Source organism: Nicotiana sylvestris, chromosome 5 (genome assembly GCF_000393655.2).
Source record: "Nicotiana sylvestris chromosome 5, ASM39365v2, whole genome shotgun sequence".
Taxonomy (NCBI): Eukaryota; Viridiplantae; Streptophyta; class Magnoliopsida; order Solanales; family Solanaceae; genus Nicotiana; species Nicotiana sylvestris.
Window position 1 is genome coordinate 24,534,446 of NC_091061.1, and position 20,951 is coordinate 24,555,396.

Sequence of the window (20,951 nt, forward strand, 5' to 3'; positions counted from 1 at the left end):
AGCGGTAAACAGCAACATTTAGCATATTAGCATATAAACAGTTGAAAATCTCATAGTAAATAAAGCCAATTAACACAGATATTTTAAGCTCGAATTCTTTAAACCCTGAACCAGTGGTTCTGGGTTACAGTTCACGATCTATTCCCCAGCAGAGTCGCCAGAGCTGTCGCACCTCCTTTTCGCCGCACCCGCGGGGCGCGTGGGGAGTTTTCTCCAATTAAAGGACAGTCGAAACGGGATTTGTTTATTTGTTTTAGAGTCGCCACCTGGGAATTTTAAGGCGTCCCAAGTCACCAATTATAATCCCTGAATCGAGGAGAATATGACTCTGTTTATTATTCTGCGAACCAGAAATCCTGAGTAAGGAATTCTGTTAATTCGGAAGAAGGTGTTAGGCATTTCCGAATTCCGTGGTTCTAGCACGGTCGCTTAACTGTTTTTATTATTGGCTTAATTATCTTGATTTTTATTAAATACTTTTTGTTACATGATTTTTCTACCGCTTTTACTTATTGTGGTTAAGAAACCTTCTTTGAATCGAATTACGCGTACGTATATTCGTGTTATAAAAAAAATGCGAAATTGTGTCACGCGTACGTGTACACAATAACTTTTGATAATATATTTATTGAGCAATCATTTTTCGAAATTGTGTCGAATCAAGAATATTTGTTTTTCTTGAATAGTGAACCGTACATCTCGGTTTTTTATGAAATTGATTTAACGCCTTTGGAAAAATCCTTTTATCAAATATTCGTTCGAAATTGCGCGTACGCGTAATCCAAATTTTTTTGCTTTTAAAAATATAATCAGGGTACGCGAATGTATCCCTAATCGCGCGACATATTTGTAATGATATTACGGATTTTTCCATAAAATGTTTATTATATTATGAGGAATTTTCCTTTAAGATATCCTTAATTCTTGAAAAAGAATTCACAATTTATTGAATGTTTCCCATTGATTATAATTTCCGCATATAACATGTTTATCCAAGACTATTCAAATTCAAAGAACGGAATAAAAATATGATTAATACTATTTTTAAACAAATATGACATATATATATATATATATGCCAAAGAATAAATTGCATATGGAACTGAAAATAAATGATTCATAAAGGAAGGAAATATTTTCCGAGAATTTTCATTATTTACTTAATGCAAATTCTACTTCTAATTATCATTGGTATGAAGTGTGGCAATTTATACTTATACATCTCTTTTCATTCTTATATACTTGCTTTTAATCTAATAGGCCTAATTACTTGGTTAATTTGTTTTATGAAGGTAGATAGACATCGAGCTATAATGGCCGAATTATTATACAAGTTAATTCAATAAAATTACCTTACATGCAACTTAACTGTATATCGTATTCATAACGTATTGTAATAAGCTACATCATATCGCCTTTCGCCCACTTTTATACACACATCTATTATCTTATCAACATCACCATCTTTACCTTATGTAACAATAAATATCACTACTATAATTATCTTGGCACTTCTACATCACTTCTTACTTAACCAACAACAAAATTTAAATAATGACCAACATTCATACCATATTCCCTACTTCGACAATTTAATATGATTGAACTAATGAGATAATGAGCTAATGTTATTACAAATCTTTATACGAACTTTCACAGCAAGACAATTAGCTCATAGCTATCAAATTGAATTCACTACTAATTAACTAACATAAAATAAAAATGAAATTTAAATTGATGAACTTGGACAAATAAAAACAGAATTTCAATTCGAACTTCATTGATGAGTCATGTTGAATCTCTTTCCAACTTAAAATTTAAAAGACATGTACCTGAAAATGGAGGTAGAAGAAATGAATTTCAGCAGTGACAACAGCAGCAAAGCAGCAAAATATATCAGTATTTCCACAGATTTGAGCCACAAAAAAAAAGGACCCGAGGAACCCAGATGCACAGGAGTAAAGCTTCTTAAAGAATTTCAGATTTTAAAACCCAGCAGTATCAACAAACAAGACCCGGACAGATTCCAGAAAAATAATGTTTCAGAAATTTTTTTTTTCTATTATCTGTCTTCGACTCTATATCTATATGGGTACTCTATTTTCTGTTTTTTTTTTTTTTTTCAGATTTTTGTTTCTGCTTCTGTGTGTTTTCCTCTCTTAATTTCTGTCCAGATTTCTCTCTCTCTCTCTGTCTTTTTTTTTTTAAAACTCCTCCCTTAAGGTCTGTCCAGCTCCTGTATTTATACAGGGCTGGTTCTATACCAATTAGTATTGGAGGGACCCTTTATCCCTTTAACAACCAGAAAGTTTCCATTGAAACTTCTTTTTAATACTTTATGTGATCCTAACATGATTTTCAGCAGCCCCATTATCCCTTGTTCCCCCTTTATTACTTAAATATAGCCATTAACATTGCATTATAATACACTAGCACTAACACCCTGTTTTTTACTGTTTCATTCCCAGAAGTGCCCCTGAAATCCTGATGTTATTACTGAAAAATCAGAACCTACAGCAAAACAGATTCTAAAATCTGTACAAACTTAGTCATCTTTCTGATTTACAGCTAAAACCAATCCTATTAACCTCCTAACACAATTGTATTTGACCAACTTTTGTAAACTTGAATTCAAACTGGACATTACAGTAATATTACACTGAATTCAGAACTAACATCATAATAACATATTACTGAAATTATCATAACAATTCAGACTGGATTAATCACTGAACCAAAATCAGACACATACAGGATCATTGCCAATACTGACAATGCCCTGAAACTTTAATATTCAGACAATAACATATATACAACACTTATTTTGACAGATTCATATAAACCAGGATGATTTAACTGATGATTATCTACAATATCTGTCAACAAACAGTACATAATAATAGAAAACAGGTTGTTTCAATCAGTATTATTATGAATGAGAATTCATAATATAACTAATCGACGAACTTGATCGAGTCGATTACACACATTGTAACTAAGCACAATCAACAGAAACAATTCACGTTTAAAATCAGGTAGACGGGTAGGAGACAGTATGATAATAAAAGATGGGAAAATTACACAGACTAAAACAAACACAAAAATACATGTATAATACACAAAATAAATAGAAAAAATACCTTTGAATCTTCAATTTTATTCCGACTCGAACTCAACTTGGATTTCGGATTTTTTGTTTGAAATCAAACTGACCTTAGTCGAAGTATTTTCCACTGAAAATACTTCGACTAAGGTCGATTAAACCTCAATCTTCATCATAATCTGAACAGAATCCGGAAGTTTGGTATTTTTAGGGTTCTTTAAAAACTCGATTTGGGATTTAACCATTTCTGGTCGGATTCGAGAAGAACCAAACATGACACAATGGTGAGGGTAGCCTAGGGGTCATTTGGTGTTAGTTTGAAACGGATCTGAGTTCGTCCTTGTTTGGTCCGAATCTTCAAAAGAAGATTCGAGAAGTTCCGAACTGATTCGAACCAAACAAACGATAGATCCATACTTAGGGTGACTAGGGGAAGCTATGGTGTCGGTTTGGGACTGTTAGGTTTATATCTGAACTTGGCTCGAATCTTCAAATGAAGATTCGAGAACCTTCAGGGAGATTCGAACCAAGCGGGTAACATATTCGGATAGAGGGTGTTCAGGGGGTTCTGGGGTGTCAAGATGGTGACCGGCGGCGTTGATGCCGCCGGGTTTCAGGCGGTGGAATCCTAGGGCGGCTAGGGTTAGGAGTGGGGGTTTGGGACGATGATGAACAGTGTAGGAAGGGGGGTGTTTGGTTAGGGGCCGGGGTAAGGTTTGGGATTTATATAGGGGTGGGGTGGACTGGTATCGTTCATTGGATTAAGTAGAATGGATGGCTGAGATCTACTCACTTAACCAAACGGTGTCGTTTGGATTAAGTTAGGGGGACGGGTTGAACCGGGTATCGGATCGGGTAAGGGTCTTGGGTTAGGGTGATGAGATCTTGGCCGTTGGTTGTATTTAATCCAACGGCCTTTGATAAGAGGTGATCAAACGACGTCGTTTGGTCTTAACTCGGGACTGGACCAGACAGGCTGTTTTGGACTGGGCTGGGGAGGAATTAATTGATTTGGGCCTGGATTTTAATCCAGGTCCAATTTCCTTTCACAATTATATATATTTTCTAATTTTATTTAAATTATAAGAAAAATCCTAATAAAAATTATAAAACAATTTTTAATCTTACACAAAAATATATTAATTACTCTATAACAATTATTTAACACATAGACAAAACATCAATCACACAATGAAACATTTGAAATAGAACCAATGCATATTTTTGTGATTTTATTTAAATTATCTCTTAAATGCATAATTAAATCCTATATGCATGCAACATGTATTTTATTTTAATTTTTCATTTTATTAAAATATAGTAAAAGAAATTTATTTTATATTTTGATTTATTTTGGAGTAGTTTTCGTAAAGCAAAAATCACGTGCTCATAGTCACTACAAAGTTGATAAGACATTCAACTAAAAGAACTGCGAAAGGAATAATTACCGAAGAGTTCACTTCATCAACATCAAGTTGATTTACTAAATACTCATAAGGTCTTAAGTCGAAAATACTCCTACCAAAAAAGCTGATCATTTGATTCCTCTACAGTCGTCTTATGAGTAAATGTCAACTTCAATTTATGTCGCGTGTATTTAAGTTTCATATTATTTGGTCCAACCACAAAGTTCTTCATAAAGTACAAACCTAATTCCTCTATCTTTGGTTTGAACATACGTATAAGAGATCGACCAACAGTCACATGAATCCGATCGCCCCAGAAACAAACAATTCATAAATAATATTGAATCAGGGAAATTCTCAATTGTAGAGTGTTGTCACAGATTATATTAAACAATCAAGCACCAATGAGTAAAATATAATATTTGAATGTCTGCTTTTCCCAAATAACACATAATGCAGATTTTATGTTAATTACTGTTCATATGACACTAATCTTAGATATTTTATAGTTTAATATATCCAAAAATGTTCTTTCCCATGAAAAAAGTTATTTAAAAAAAATACAAATGATTTCAAGTATATAAAAACTCTTTTCTACTTTAGAAAAAGTATTTAGTTTAAGGCTTGGCGAACACTTCTTTACTTTGTTGACAGATAAACAAATAAAAAAGAATGCACCTTTTCATTTTAGAATAAGTAATATATTTCAATCTAGATCATAAAAAACTGAAATTGCAGTTGATTAAATACACACAGAACCTGATGAATTCCATAGTACAAATCAGAAGATGGAGATTGTAGTCGAAATATGGGAAAAAATAAATGCATCTAAAAAGGAATGCACCTAATAATTAATTCAAGGGAGAACAGATTGTCTGGTTTATCGTGGTCTGGAACGTGCCCCAATCTCACTACTCGTACCGTCAAATTCCAACTCATCTTGTTACTCGATATATCACTGGTATAGTCAACTTTTGCCGTCATATTTTGCCTTAGAGAAAGTTTGATCAAAGAATTGTTTGTACAAAAGTATATGTTCGGTGCAACTATTATATATATATATATATATATATATATATATATATATATATATATATATATATATATATATATATAATGTACTGAGGACAAACCCTAAGCAGTAATTTAGTAAAAAAAAAATCAGTTGCTATATATATTTGTAAAGTATTTAATATATATTTGCATATCATTTTACTTGCTATAGATAAGAAACAAAATACCTGTGTTTAGGTGCATTAACTTTATGAAAAAGAAATTTTCATAAAAAGAGCCGGGAAATATGTGATTCAACCCATAAAATGTAAGGGCAAATAGAAATTTGAATTCCAAGCAACTAATTTAGGGTTTATATCTAAAATTAAGGAGGAAAGTCATCTGCACAAACATACCTCGAATTGGATTTTGGTTGGAGATGATAAAATGTAATTGCTGCTGGGAAATTATGAATTTTTTCCAAGCAGAAATCTCTCCATTTTAGATAATAACCATTCCGATCTGAGGAAGTCTTTGCGCGTTTCCGATTTTGTAAACATACACTGTTTCTTGTTGCTAATTTTCTTCTCATCTTCCATGACCAAGTGATGTTGACAATTGAGTTAAGATGAGAATTGAGAATTTTTTTAGGAAGAGATAAAGATAAAAAACTTTAGTAAACATGATTCTTTTGTTTAAGATGTAGTGTTTCTGTAATTTCAGTATTTTTTAATTTATTTAGTTGAAAGCATATACAATTAACGGTAAGTGAAATTTTCTAGAAAAGAGTCGATAAAATTGGGATGATTGAGTGTTTTTTGGCCGAAAATTCTGTATATTAAAACATTTATTTTAATTGAAATAAGTTTCCAAATGTCTTGTTAATAGGTTGTCACTTGGCTTTTTAATAACTTGTCATTTCGCTAAATGAGAAGGCAAACTTTCTTGCTTTGATATATATACAGATGATATAAAATGTTCACATGTGGATGCATTATAATTCTAACAACAAAAAATTTCTATTTCCTCCTAAATTTAAATCAACCCATAAATTGATTTATTATTTATTTATCATTAATCCGAGTTACAATATTTCTAAAGCCCAAAGTATCTGATTAGATCGGTTTGAAAATATGAAATTATCTTTCCGGCATAAATGCGAATTAACACCAGATAGGAAATTAAAAGGAAAAAATTATGAACTGATAATTTATTTCCACTCGATTTATATATCAAACCATATAAATTAACTGTAAGATAAACAATCACGAATTGAGGTGTGCTAGCTTTGTTCTTATTTTTCTTTACATGGCCATAAATCCTTTCTACTAAAATGCAGTGGTGTATGTAGTGTAAAAGGTATGGGTTCAACTGAACCCATAACTTTTGCTCATACTCTGTATTTTTCCCCAAAAAATAATTAAATATGTACAAATAATATATTTTAAACCCATTAAATTAGATGAGATGTAGTAGAATTGCAAATCTAAACCTATAAAGTTTAAATCTTGGATTTGCCTCCGCTAAAATGCTCATCAATAACTAAATGGCTTTTTTTATATCATTTAAACTCAATTTAGTTCCTATAAAAGATTTATATACTTGTGAGTTAATTTAATTACAAATTTACAAAACACTAAATGACACCTTTGAACATATAAGATTAGATACATTGTTTTATATATAATTAATTCAAAGGTTAGTGATGCTTAGAATTCCCAAAAAATCTTACATACACATAACCGCAGTCCATGCCATCGGTTTCTCCAATTTTGAGTTAGATTTTCATTTGACAATCATATTTGATGAATAGTTCCTTATGACACTTATCACATAAATATTTTTCAGACAGTTTATTGTACTATTGAAATTCAAATTAGAACAAATATAAGTACTAAATAACACGTGAGTATGTTTTAGTGTAGTTTAGCCACATCATATGTAGTATTAATAAATTGTGTTGGCTTCATATAAATAAGGATTTTTTCAATAAGAAGAAGAAGGAGGAGGAGGAGGAGGCTCGGGTAAAAGAAGTTGTATTATTCTAACATAATGATGTATTTTAGCTGATAAAAATAAATATGATGATCAACTAAACAAGTTGTCATGCTCAAAGTAACTTTTGATTCTATAGATGTTATAGCAACTTCTAATTTTTAGTAATTTTATAAAATCTTATACTCAACATTCATATGAGATACACATGCATATTCTGAGACTAACATAAATAAAAAGGGAATAATAAATAATAGAAGGGTCTTATATACATTAATGTACCAAAAGATATACTCCATTAATTAACCACGGTATACAAATTTACCTAAGAAATAATACTACATGTTATATATTAGATGCGGATGAAATGGACATCACTAGGTCGCTGCCCCCAAAGGTGAAACTGATGGATTCCAATGGGAAATAGTTTGATCAGGTGGTTTACTATGACTGGAAACCAGTGTATTGCATTTGCACCAAGTGTCTGCAGTTGGGGCATAGCTGTCAAAATAGAACAAATCAACAACCTCAACAGATTGGGCACAACAAGCAAACACATGAATGGAAAGTAAAACAGGCTGGATCTTCAAAATTGGCAGCAACACAGGAACAAGTTGTGATCCTGCAGGCGGGAGAGCACCAAAAAGAGGACAAGGTGATTCAGCAAGTTGATGTGAGTAAACAAAATGAAAAGGGGGTCTGAATGCAAATTGCAAAGCCTAAGACTCCAACTATCAATATAGACAAGGAGGAAGGATGGCAGCCAAACCCTGAGCAATCGGTGGATGTAATGAATGAATTCAATCTGCTCAAGGGGAATGAGGGGCAACTGAATACAGCGAGTTGTTCAAGTGCACATATATGTGGTCCGAGTAGCAATTGTGGACATAGGGGAAGTGTACAATCAATTCCAAATGAAGCTTGTCATTTGGAATGTGAGAGGTCACAATAAGAGTTATAAGCCTATGGAGTTAAAGAAGTTCATAAAGGATAATAATGTGGGGATGCTTGCAATTTTAGAGCATAAGGTTAAGGAACAGTATGCTAGTACAATAATAAAGAAAATAGCCTCACAATAGCACTGCTGTAATAACTAAAATGCAAATGGGAAAGGAAGAATATGGATCCTTTGGGATCCATATCAAGTATAGTTCAATATGTTGAATCGACATGAGCAAATTTATACATGGTTAAACTCTAGTATATTCTCCAAGGCAGCAATTCAGTTTCACAGTTGTTTATGGATTACATAATACTGGAGATAGGAAGAGATTATGGTCTGGCCTGAAAAGTTGGCATCAATAACAACAGGGCCTTGGCTATGCATGAGAGATTTCAATATTGTCCTACATATAACAGACAGGACAAATGGCAACCCTATACATGAGAATGAAACTAGAGACTTCCAAGAGTTCCTTAATGAAACAAATATGACTGAGATTAGAGCAGTAGTAAGGAACTACACCTAGATAAATAGTAATATGTTTAGCAGAATTGACAGGGCACTAGAAAATACAGAATGGATGATCCAGATGACTCAATTAGATGTGTTGGTAATGGATCCTACTTCTCAGATCACTCACAACAAAGTATCCAAATGGAAGATTTCCCAAAGAAGGCCAAACCATTCAGTTTCTTCAATCACATTGCAGATCATGATTATTTCCAAAGCATAGTGAATGAAGCTTGGGATAGACAACCAGGATCATGTATGAAGGCAATATGGGCAAAACTAAAGAAGGTGAAGAATGCCATCAATATCTTGCATACCACAGAGTTCCAGGGTATAGAGGCAAGGCTTAATAATATTAAATAAAAGTTGAAAGAAGTCCAGGAAAAGGTAAGAGATAGCAATGCACCTTACAACATCTTTGAGGAAGAAAAAGAGCTGAGAAAGCAGCTGGAAAAATGGGGCTCAATTGAGGAAAGTATTTATCAACAGAATTCTAGATGGTTAGAATTTGGGAGACTCCAATTCTGCCTACTTCTATGCCTCCATGAAGAATAGAGTTATCAAAACAACATCCGAAAGCTAATAAGCTCAGAAGGAGAAATTATCCAAACTGAAAAGGGCATTGAACATAAAGTTACAGGCTTCTACAAAAAGTTGTTGTGATCCTCTACATGTAGCTTGCCAGCAATTCAACCTGGGGTGGTGAAAGAAGGTAACATCCTAGAAAGGAAGCAACAACTGCAGCTCATTGAACCTGTAACTGCTGCAGAAGTATACAATGCACTGTGTGGAATTGATGATAAGAAAGCTCCAGAATGTGATGGGTTTAATTCCTTATTTTTAAAAGGACATGGTCAACTATTGGGCATGAAATCACAAATGTAGTTACCAGGTTCTTTGTTACAGGAGAGACACACTTGCCAATCAATGTCACCTCAGTCACTCTGATACCAAAGGTGAAACATCTCTCAAGTGTAAAAGAATTCAGACTTATTTCATGTTGCATAGTACTGTATAAGATTATATCTAGTATCTTAACAAATAGACTATAGGGGGTTATGGATGCATTGGTCGATAATAGTCAGTCAGCTTTTGTTCCAGGAAGAGTTATCACTGACAACATTATACTAAGCCATGAGTTAGTGAAAGGCTATAGTAGGAAAAGGGCATCACCTATATGCATGATCAAACTGGACATGCAGAACGCTTATGACTCTGTGGATGACCTTTTTAGAACAAATTCTCACAGGCCTGAATTTCCCTATTGTGTTTGTCAATTGGATTATGAAATGTGTTTACACAGTCTCATACTCTTTCTTGATAAATGGCAGCCCAACAGAACCATTTAGAACCAAGAAGGGACTAAGACAAGGGGATCCATTGTCACCCTATCTGTTTGTTTCAGTCATGGAGTACTTATCAAGGATGCTGAAAACCCTACAAATCAAACCTGACTTCAACTATCACCCTAAATGTGATAAACTGAACATAGTGCAGTTGGGGTTTGCAGATGATCTTCTGTTGTTTTGTAGAGGAGATACCATATCTGTTCAGATGATTTATGTGTTAGTTTTTCCAACAATTATGGTGATGTATGGGAGAGGTAAGCAATGATGCAACTCTCCTTAGTGAGATAAGCAATGATGCAATGAGTGGTAGGTGAGATGGGAATATTGCAAATTGATCCTTCTTGGTAGGTGAGATTTGCACTTTTGGTCCCTATCTCAAAACTATAAATACCCCCTTCCATTTCATTGTATAACACACCAAAAAAAAATATATCAAAACTTAAGAAGAAAGAGTTTGAGAGGGAGAGAGATATAGTTCCTTTAGGAATGTTTCCTAACAGGGGAGTGACAAAATAGTGAGTAGAAATACTAGTCGGGTATTTTTCGGGAAACACTTTTGTGTGCGCCACTATTTTGGGTAGAGCTCAGGAATTGTTGTACCTCCAAATTATTGGGGAAGTCTCTCTTTGTATGCCTGCTAAATGTTTTAGTGGAAGTTGGTGTCGGATTTGTGGACGTAGCCTAAACGTTTTAGGTGAACCACGTTAAATATTGTGTCATTTATTTTTGGTTTCGTTGATCATTTATTTTATTCCGCTGTGCAGTAGTGTTTAGTGCCACCGGGTCCTAACAAGTGGCATCAGAGCTTTGGTTAGAGTACTATTCATACGTACGGTACTATTCATACGTACGAGTACTATTCATCCATACGGGCACTATTCATATCCACGGTTACTATTCACCGTCGGAATTTTTTTTAGATTGCAGAAGTCTGTCAAATTCTGATCTAAATGGAGGCGAGGACAAGCAAGATGGTCAACCTGAATGGCACAAATTATCACTTATGGAGAAACAAGATGAAGGATCTCCTGTTCGTGACAAAGATGCACCTGCCGGTGTTCAGTTCTCAGAAACCTGAAGATAAGTCAGACGAGGACTGGGAATTTGAGCACAACCAAGTGTGCGGCTACATACGGCAATTTGTTGAAGACAATGTGTACAACCACATTTCTGGTGTGACACATGCAAGGTCGTTATGGGACAAGCTCGAAGAGTTGTATGCCTCTAAAACAGGTAACAACAAATTATTTTACTTGACAAAATTAATGCAAGTAAAATATGTAGAAGGGACAACTGTGGCAGATCACCTTAATGAAATACAAGGGATTGTCGACCAGTTGTCGGGAATGGGCATAAAGTTCGATGACGAGGTACTTGCTCTTATGGTGCTGGCAACACTCCCAGAGTCATGGGAAACCTTGAAGGTTTCAATCACCAATTCTGCACCCAACGGTGTGGTAAACATGGAGACAGTCAAGAGTGGCATTCTGAATGAAGAAATGAGACGCCGATCACAAGGAACATCTTCTTCACAGTCAGAGGTGTTGGCTGTTACGACCAGGGGGAGAAGTCAAAATAAGAGCCAGAGTAACAGAGATAAGAGCAGAGGTAAATCCAACAAATTTGCAAATGTTGAGTGCCATTACTGCAAAAAGAAGGGGCATATCAAAAGATTTTGCCGACAGTTCCAGAATGACCAGAAGAAGAACAAAGGCAAAAAGGTGAAGCCCGAAGAAAGCAGTGATGATGAAACGAACTCCTTTGGTGAGTTCAACGTTGTCTACGATGACGACATTATCAATCTGACAACCCAAGAGATGACCTGGGTGATTGATAGTGGGGCTACCATTCATGCGACGCCACGGAGAGAACTCTTCTCATCTTACACACCTGGAGACTTTGGTCGTGTAAAGATGGGAAATGCCAATTTCTCAACAGTTGTAGGCAAAGGTGATGTTTGCCTAGAGACCATGAATGGGATGAAGCTACTTTTAAGAGATGTCAGGCATGTTCCAGATATGCGCCTGAATCTGATCTCCGTAGACAAGCTCGATGAGGAAGGTTACTGCAATACCTTCCATAATGGCCAATGGAAGCTCACGAAGGGCTCATTGGTGGTGGCGCGGGGCACGAAGCAGTCAAAGTTGTACGTGACCCAGGCGAGCATCTCCCAACAAGTTATAAATGTTGCGGAGAATGATAGCAATATCAAGTTGTGGCATAGACGTCTTGGCCACATGAGTGAGAAGTCAATGGCGCGTTTGGTAAAGAAGAACGCCTTACCAGGTCTAAACCAGATCCAGTTGAAGAAGTGTGCTGACTGTTTAGCTGGGAAACAAAACAGAGTTTCGTTCAAAAGATTCCCTCCTTCCAGAAGGCAAAATGTGTTGGATCTGGTACACTCAGATGTATGTGGGCCTTTCAAGAAGTCCCTCGGTGGTGCCCGATATTTCGTGACCTTTATTGATGATCATTCACGAAAGACATGGGTATACACGCTGAAGACCAAGGATCAAGTGTTTCAAGTTTTCAAACAGTTTCTGACCTTGGTGGAAAGAGAGACTGGTAAGAAGTTGAAGTGCATCCGGACAGACAATGGCGGTGAATACCAGGGTCAATTTGATGCTTACTGTAAAGAGCATGGTATTCGACATCAGTTCACACCTCCTAAAACTCCCCAGTTGAATGGCTTGGCTGAGAGGATGAACAGAACTTTGATCGAGAGAACCAGATGTTTACTCTCTCATTCAAAGTTACCAAAGGCTTTCTGGGGTGAAGCTCTAGTTACAGCAGCCTATGTGCTGAACCATTCACCCTGTGTCCCTCTTCAGTACGAGGCTCCAGAAAAGATTTGGTCAGGAAGAGATATCTCTTATGATCAATTACGGGTATTTGGCTGCAAAGCCTATGTCCATGTTCCGAAAGATGAAAGGAGCAAACTTGATGTCAAGACAAGGGAGTGTGTATTCATCGGCTATGGTCAAGACATGCTTGGCTATAAGTTCTATGATCCGGTGCAGAAAGAAGCTCGTCAGGAGTCGAGATGTCGTGTTCGTTGAGGACCAAACAATTGAAGACATTGACAAAGTAGAGAAGTCCACTGATGATTCTGCTGAGTTTGAGTTGCCTCCAACAGTGGTGCCGAGACAAGTTGGAGATGATGTTCAGGATAATCAACCTGAAGCCCCTGATCTTCCTAATGAAGATGAACCAGCAGATACTGAAGGTAACGAGGACAATGGTGATGATGATGCAGACGAGGAGGATCAACCTCAACCACCAATCCTCAATAACCCTCCTTATCACACAAGATCTGGAAGAGTTGTGCAACAGTCTACCAGATATTCTCCACATGAGTATGTGTTACTCACTGACGGGGGAGAACCCGACAGCTTTGAAGAAGCTATTGATGATGAACATAAGGAGAAGTGGATAGAAGCCATGCAAGACGAGATGAAATCCTTGCATGAGAACAAGACGTTTGAGCTGGTGAAGTTGCCGAAAGGCAAGAGAGCTTTGAAGAATAAGTGGGTGTTCAAGATGAAGCATGATGAACACAATTCCCTTCCGAGATTCAAAGCAAGATTGGTCGTCAAAGGTTTCAATCAAAGGAAAGGCATTGACTTTGATGAAATATTCTCACCAGTTGTGAAAATGACCTCAATACGCACGGTGCTGGGATTAGCAGCAAGCCTCAACCTGGAGGTTGAGCAGATGGATGTAAAAACCGCCTTCCTACATGGTGATTTGGAAGAGGAGATATACATGGAGCAACCAGACGGTTTCCAGCAAAAGGGGAAAGAGGACTGCGTTTGTAGATTGAGGAAAAGCCTCTATGGCTTAAAACAGGCACCAAGGCAGTGGTACAAGAAGTTCGAGTCGGTGATGGGGCAACACGGCTACAAGAAGACAACTTCAGACCATTGTGTGTTCGCTCAGAAGTTTTCTGACGATGATTTCATCATCCTATTGCTCTATGTGGATGATATGTTGATTGTTGGCCGGAATGTTTCCAGAATTAATAGCTTAAAAGAACAGCTAAGCAAGTTCTTCGCCATGAAAGACTTGGGGCCAGCAAAACAGATCCTTGGGATGAGGATTATGCGAGACCGAGAAGCCAAGAAGTTATGGTTGTCTCAGGAGAAGTACATCGAGAAGGTACTTCAACGGTTCAACATGGAGAAAACTAAAGCAGTTAGCTGTCCTCTTGCTAACCACTTTAGATTGAGCACCAAGCAAAGCCCGTCAACAGATGATGAGAGAAGAAAGATGGAGCGGATTCCATATGCTTCAGCAGTAGGAAGTTTGATGTATGCCATGGTTTGTACACGGCCAGATATCGCTCACGCTGTAGGAGTGGTAAGTAGATTTCTTTCTAATCCAGGTAAGGAACATTGGGATGCTGTTAAGTGGATTCTCAGGTATCTTCGAGGAACCTCCAAACTATGCTTATGTTTTGGAGAAGACAACCCTGTGTTGGTTGGCTATACTGATGCAGATATGGCCGGAGATGTTGATTCTAGAAAATCAACTTCAGGATACTTGATTAACTTTTCAGGGGGAGCTGTGTCATGGCAATCAAAGTTGCAAAAATGTGTTGCATTATCAACTACTGAAGCTGAATTCATCGCAGCAACGGAGGCTTGCAAAGAATTGATATGGATGAAGAAGTTCTTAACTGAACTTGGATTTTCGCAAGACGGTTATCAGTTATTTTGTGATAGTCAAAGTGCTATCCACCTTGCGAAGAATGCCTCATTCCATTCCAGATCCAAACATATTGATGTGAGATATAATTGGATCAGGGATGTGTTGGAGAAGAGGATGTTGCGGCTTGAAAAGATCCATACAGACGAAAATGGATCGGACATGTTGACCAAGACTTTACCGAAAGGGAAGTTTGAGTTCTGTAGAGAAACTGCAGGGATAGTGGATCCACCATATAGTTGGAAGGGGGAGAATTGTTAGTTTTTCCAACAATTATGGTGATGTATGGGAGAGGTAAGCAATGATGCAACTCTCCTTAGTGAGATAAGCAATGATGCAATGAGTGGTAGGTGAGATGGGAATATTGCAAATTGATCCTTCTTGGTAGGTGAGATTTGCACTTTTGGTCCCTATCTCAAAACTATAAATACCCCCTTCCATTTCATTGTATAACACACCAAAAAAAAATATATCAAAACTCAAGAAGAAAGAGTTTGAGAGGGAGAGAGATGTATTTCCTTTAGGAATGTTTCCTAACAGGGGAGTGACAAAATAGTGAGTAGAAATACTAGTCGGGTATTTTTCGGGAAACACTTTTGTGTGCGCCACTATTTTGGGTAGAGCTCAGGAATTGTTGTACCTCCAAATTATTGGGGAAGTCTCTCTTTGTATGCCTGCTAAATGTTTTAGTGGAAGTTGGTGTCGGATTTGCGGACGTAGCCTAAACGTTTTAGGTGAACCACGTTAAATATTGTATCATTTATTTTTGGTTTCGTTGATCATTTATTTTATTCCGCTGTGCGGTAGTGTTTAGTGCCACCGGGTCCTAACATTATGATTGTTTCAAAAGATTTTCAATGGCCTCAAGTTTGACTGCAAATATTCAGAAAAGTTCCATCTATTTTGGTGGTGTGAGCCAAACTGTACAACAAGAGATCCTAGACTCACTGGGATTCTCTAGAGGAGAACTCCCTTTTATGTATTTAGGGGTGGCTTTGAGAACAAAGAGGATCTCGATCATGTAATGCCAACCATTAATTGAGAGAATACTGGGAAGAATCAACTCTTGGACTTTCAAGTACTTGTCTTACGCAGGCAGACTGCAGCTCATTAAACTGTGCTATTCTCCATTCAGATTTACTGGTCACGGATCTTTGTATTGCCGAAAAAGATCATTAAGAAGATTGAGACTGCATGTGGAACCTACTTATAGACTGGTGGAGTGGAGAACTCAAGAAAGGCCTTACTAGCTTGGGAAAAAAGTGTGTTATCCAAGGACTGCAGGGGGGCTTCAATGTACTGGATTTACATACTTGGAACAAGGCAGCAATGCAAGCTCCTATGGAATTTTTGCAAGAAGAAAGACAGGTTATAGGTGCAATGGATCGATATATACTATAGGAAGGTACATCCAATCTGGGATGCTACTCCAACACAAGCATCATGGGTGGTTCTAAAGATTTTTAAGGCTAAAAGCTATATTGAGGAAGCAGGACTAAGCATGAATGAGTTGATTAGCTGGGAACACTTCTCCATTAAGAAGCTTTCTCCGAAAATGAGCGATAGTTTCTAGAAAGTATCTTGGAAGAGACCAATCTGCAATAATGTAGGAGCTCCCAAATGGATCTTTATAATAAATTTGGCTATACAGAGGAGCAGTGGCGGAGGCAGAATCTCCGGGAAGGGGGTTCAAAAAAAAAATTGTGTAGCTAGTGGGAATTGAACCTATGACCTTATGAATATTTTGAACCCTCTTGACCACTAAATTATACTTTTGGATTGTGTTAAGGGGGTTCAAAACTTAATATATAGAGGTAAAAAATAAATTTTACCTTATATATACAGTGTAATTTTTCGGGGACGAACCCCCTTCCGCCCCCTGCCTCCGCCACTGCAGAGGAGACTACTCACTAAGGACAGACTAGCTACGTGGGGGGTTACTCAAGATCTTGACTGCTTCTTGTGCAGGGATGCTGCCGAGTCAACAGACCATCTGTTTTTTGGTTGTGCGCTATCTAGCATTATCTGGACTAAACTGATGACATGGCAAGGTACATCAAGAAGACCACTACATTGGTATGATGGATTATTATGGATAGAGACGCATATGAATGGGAGAACAATTGTCGCAGAAATCTATAGAAAGGCATTCACAGCATATATATACCATTTATGGCAAGAGAGTAACAAGAGGACCTTTCAGGGGGGGAGTCGGCTAGCTGAAGTTCTTGTTTGATTAATCATACGTGAAGTAGTATGTAGGGGTACTTTGAGGGCTAAGCTTGTAAGGAAGATCGAGGATCTTAACTTTTATCCTTAGGTTAGTTGTTTTTTCTGTTCTTGCAATAATGTAGATGAGTAGATAGAGGAGGATTGAGACTCGGGGCTAATGGTGCACTGTGGGCCGGGCCTGAACCGGACTGGACTGGGCCCGCGGTCCTAACGGGCCTTTTTGGCCGGTCTTAACGGTTCTTTAAAGTCCGTGGCGGGCCGGTTCTTCCTAGAAAGCACACGAGCCCGGGACCGCTAAGCCCGGGACCGGCTGGCGGGCCTGGGCCGGGCCTAACGGCTAGTTTTTATTTTAAAAAAAATTCCAACGGTCAAAATTTAAAAAGTAGCCGTTTGGGCTGCAATTTTGACCGTTTGGATGTTTAGAAAATAGCCATTTGGCCCCCAAACTTTATATAATTACACTTTTTCCCAATTCTCAACTATAAATACCCCCTCATTCTTTCATTTTTATTCACCAATTCATCAATCTCTCTCAATCTCTCTCAATCTCTCTACTATAATTGCTTATTTTATTGTTGAAATTTCGTGAAAAATTGTGAAGTTGGTGAATTGAAGTATTCAAATCTTCAACGATTTTCAATTTTCAAGAAGTTGTTCGGCAATTCGGTAAACGCGTTCCAACTCTTAAGTTTTAATATTATAGTTTTGTTAGTTTTATTTAGTATAATTATAATTAATATGGCATTTTCTTTGAAAAATATTTTTGGTGGTAAGGGTAAAGCTAAAATTGGTGAAAGTAGTGGCCAACCTACTACCCTTCCCCCGGCTCCCCGACCCAGACCTGGTAGACGTCCTGCTGCTCCTATTATTCTTGATAGTGATAACCCCTGTTTTCAATTTTCCGATAGTCAATTTTGCCATAATGTTGCACCAGGTCAAAATTTAGATGATGAAACTATGAATGCTCTTTATCCTAATGAAACTATCTTTGAAAATGATGAGGAAAATGAGGATGAAGATGAAACCCAACCGGATTTAGATGATACACCTACTAGTCCTGTTAATAACCCAACTAATGTACCGTCCGACTCACATATAGAAACCCCTAGGTTTAATAGACAACCTTCTATAACGCCTAGAAACATCATTAGTTTGGAATTTTTTTACTCAAGTAAGAGAACAAAATAAGGCTAAGTGTAAAACATGTGGGAAATTACTGGCGCATAAATATACTGGAGACCATAGCGGCACGGGTAGTTTGACTAGGCACATAAAAACACACCCTAGAGATAAAGCTAGATATTTACAAATGAAAGCGCAGCTAGAGGGAACACATGTAGATTCTGATGTTAACCCTAGTACAGGTTCAAATCTAGTTCAACCAGGAATTAACACTGTGACCGGAGGTATTTTATATTACGATCCAAATAGAGATCGTGAAGAATTAGCAAAGATGGTTACCGTTATGTGCTTACCCTATTCTTTTCTCTCTAATCCTAATTGGGTGCATTATATTAGAAGAGTTTTTAATCCTACTTATAAAGGTTGGCCTCGCGCAACAGTTAAGAGCGATATTTATAAATATAAACATGAATATGAACAATATTTGCGGTATTTATTTACTCATATAAGTAATCGGATTTCTATTACTACTGATATTGGTAGAAGTGGTAATGATTGTGATTATCTAACTGTTACAAGTCATTGGATAGATGAGGAGTGGACAATGCAAAAACGCATTATTGCGTATAGAATAATTAATTCATGTCACACAGGTAAGTTTATAGCTAACACTGTTGCAGATATTTGTAGATATTTTTGCTTTAGAGATAAAATAATGTCAATTTCTATGGATAATGCTTCTAGTAACACTAGTGCTATAGGCATACTTACAACAACACTAAATCCCGCATTTAGAAATATATTACATATTAGATGTATTTGTCATATTTATCATTTAATTATCGGTGATGGTATGCGAATTTTAAATTTAGAAATTGAAAAGGTTAGAATGACTCTTAATTGGCTTTTTTATTCAAACCGTAGAAGTAGACTAAGAGAATATTTTTAAAAATGTGATGAATATGTCCTTAGAGAAAGAAAGGTTCCTAAACCTTGCCCGACTAGATGGAATTATATGTACGAAAGTTTAGTAGTTGCATATGAATATAGAAACCCAATTAATGCAACGTTTAATGCTCGGGTAGGTGGTGAGGATGATGATGAAATGCTTACTACTCAAGATTGGACGAATGTTAAAATTCTTATAGATTTTTTAGAACATTTTCAAATTGCTACAAATGCATTTTCTGGGCAATATTATCCTACTATTTCAAACTATTTAGTTTATATTGCAGCACTATGTGATTTGTTTGTTGAATTTTCGGAGGGTGGGGAAATTTATCAACTTGCTATAAATGCAATGAAAGAAAAGTTTAAAAAATATTTTTTCCCTATCCCTCCTATTTATGGTGTTGCTGCAATGTTAAATCCTACAATGAAATTAGGAGGTCCTCATTTTTGGTACTCAAATATTTATAAGGCTTTAGATCTTTCAAATGAGGAATTTGCTACACTTGCAGATGCAAAAGCCTCAATTAAAATTAATGCTCAAACAATTTATAATGATTATCAACTTGCCTTAGAGCATGCTAGGCCAAATGTTCCAACCCCTACTTCGTCTAGTTCACAATCGTCTAAAAGAGCTGCGGGCTTAAAAGCACTTAAATCTTGGACGGAGTTCAGGGGTTCTCAAGGTGATAATTATGATGAAACTTCACATCTAAATGAGCTTCAAGTTTATTTGTCGCAGGGACTTGAAAAGGAAAATCCAGACGGCACTTTTCATCTTTTGGAATGGTGGAAGGCAAGGGAAAAATATTTTCCGGTTCTTGCAAGGATGGCTGGGGATATTTTATCTATTCAAGCTTCAACTGTTGCATCAGAGAGCGCTTTCAGTCAAGCAAGACTTCAAATAGGTGATCATAGAGCGTCAATGAGGGATAACTTGGAAAAATCTGTATTGTTCAAAGATTGGATCCGCTCGGAAAGAAGAAACTTTGGAATTGCGAAATCACAACCGGCGATAGATGAAGCTTATGAAGAAATGATGGCGGAACTTGCGGAGGATGCTGCTTAGCCCGGAATTGGTGATGAACAAGCTTCTTTTCCACCACCACCAACGCAACCGCCTCCGAACCTTGAAGTATTTATAAAATTTGTTAGAGATACAATGTAGATTATGGTGTAACTTGTACTTTGACATATCTTCTTTTAGTTTTTTCCCTTTTAATGGTGGTATTAGTACCTTGTTGTGCTCATTCCATTGGGGAGAGGAAGACTAAGAAAGATATGTCATTTTTGGTAATAAAAATTATAATACATGCTCTTGAATATCTTTTTGCAATATTTTTTTGTCTTTAACTTGCAATTATTTATAAGCTATAATATATATACATAACATACAATATATACTACAAGAAAATATATAAGGTAATATATATACATAACATACAATATATACTACAAGAAAATCTCTCTCTCTCTCTCTCTCTCTCTCTCTCTATATATATATATATATATATATATATATATATATATATATATATATATATATATATATACTACAAAACATTATAAGAAATTATATTTGGAAATATATATACATAACATACTATATATAGTATACTAGTATAGTATACTACAAAACATGA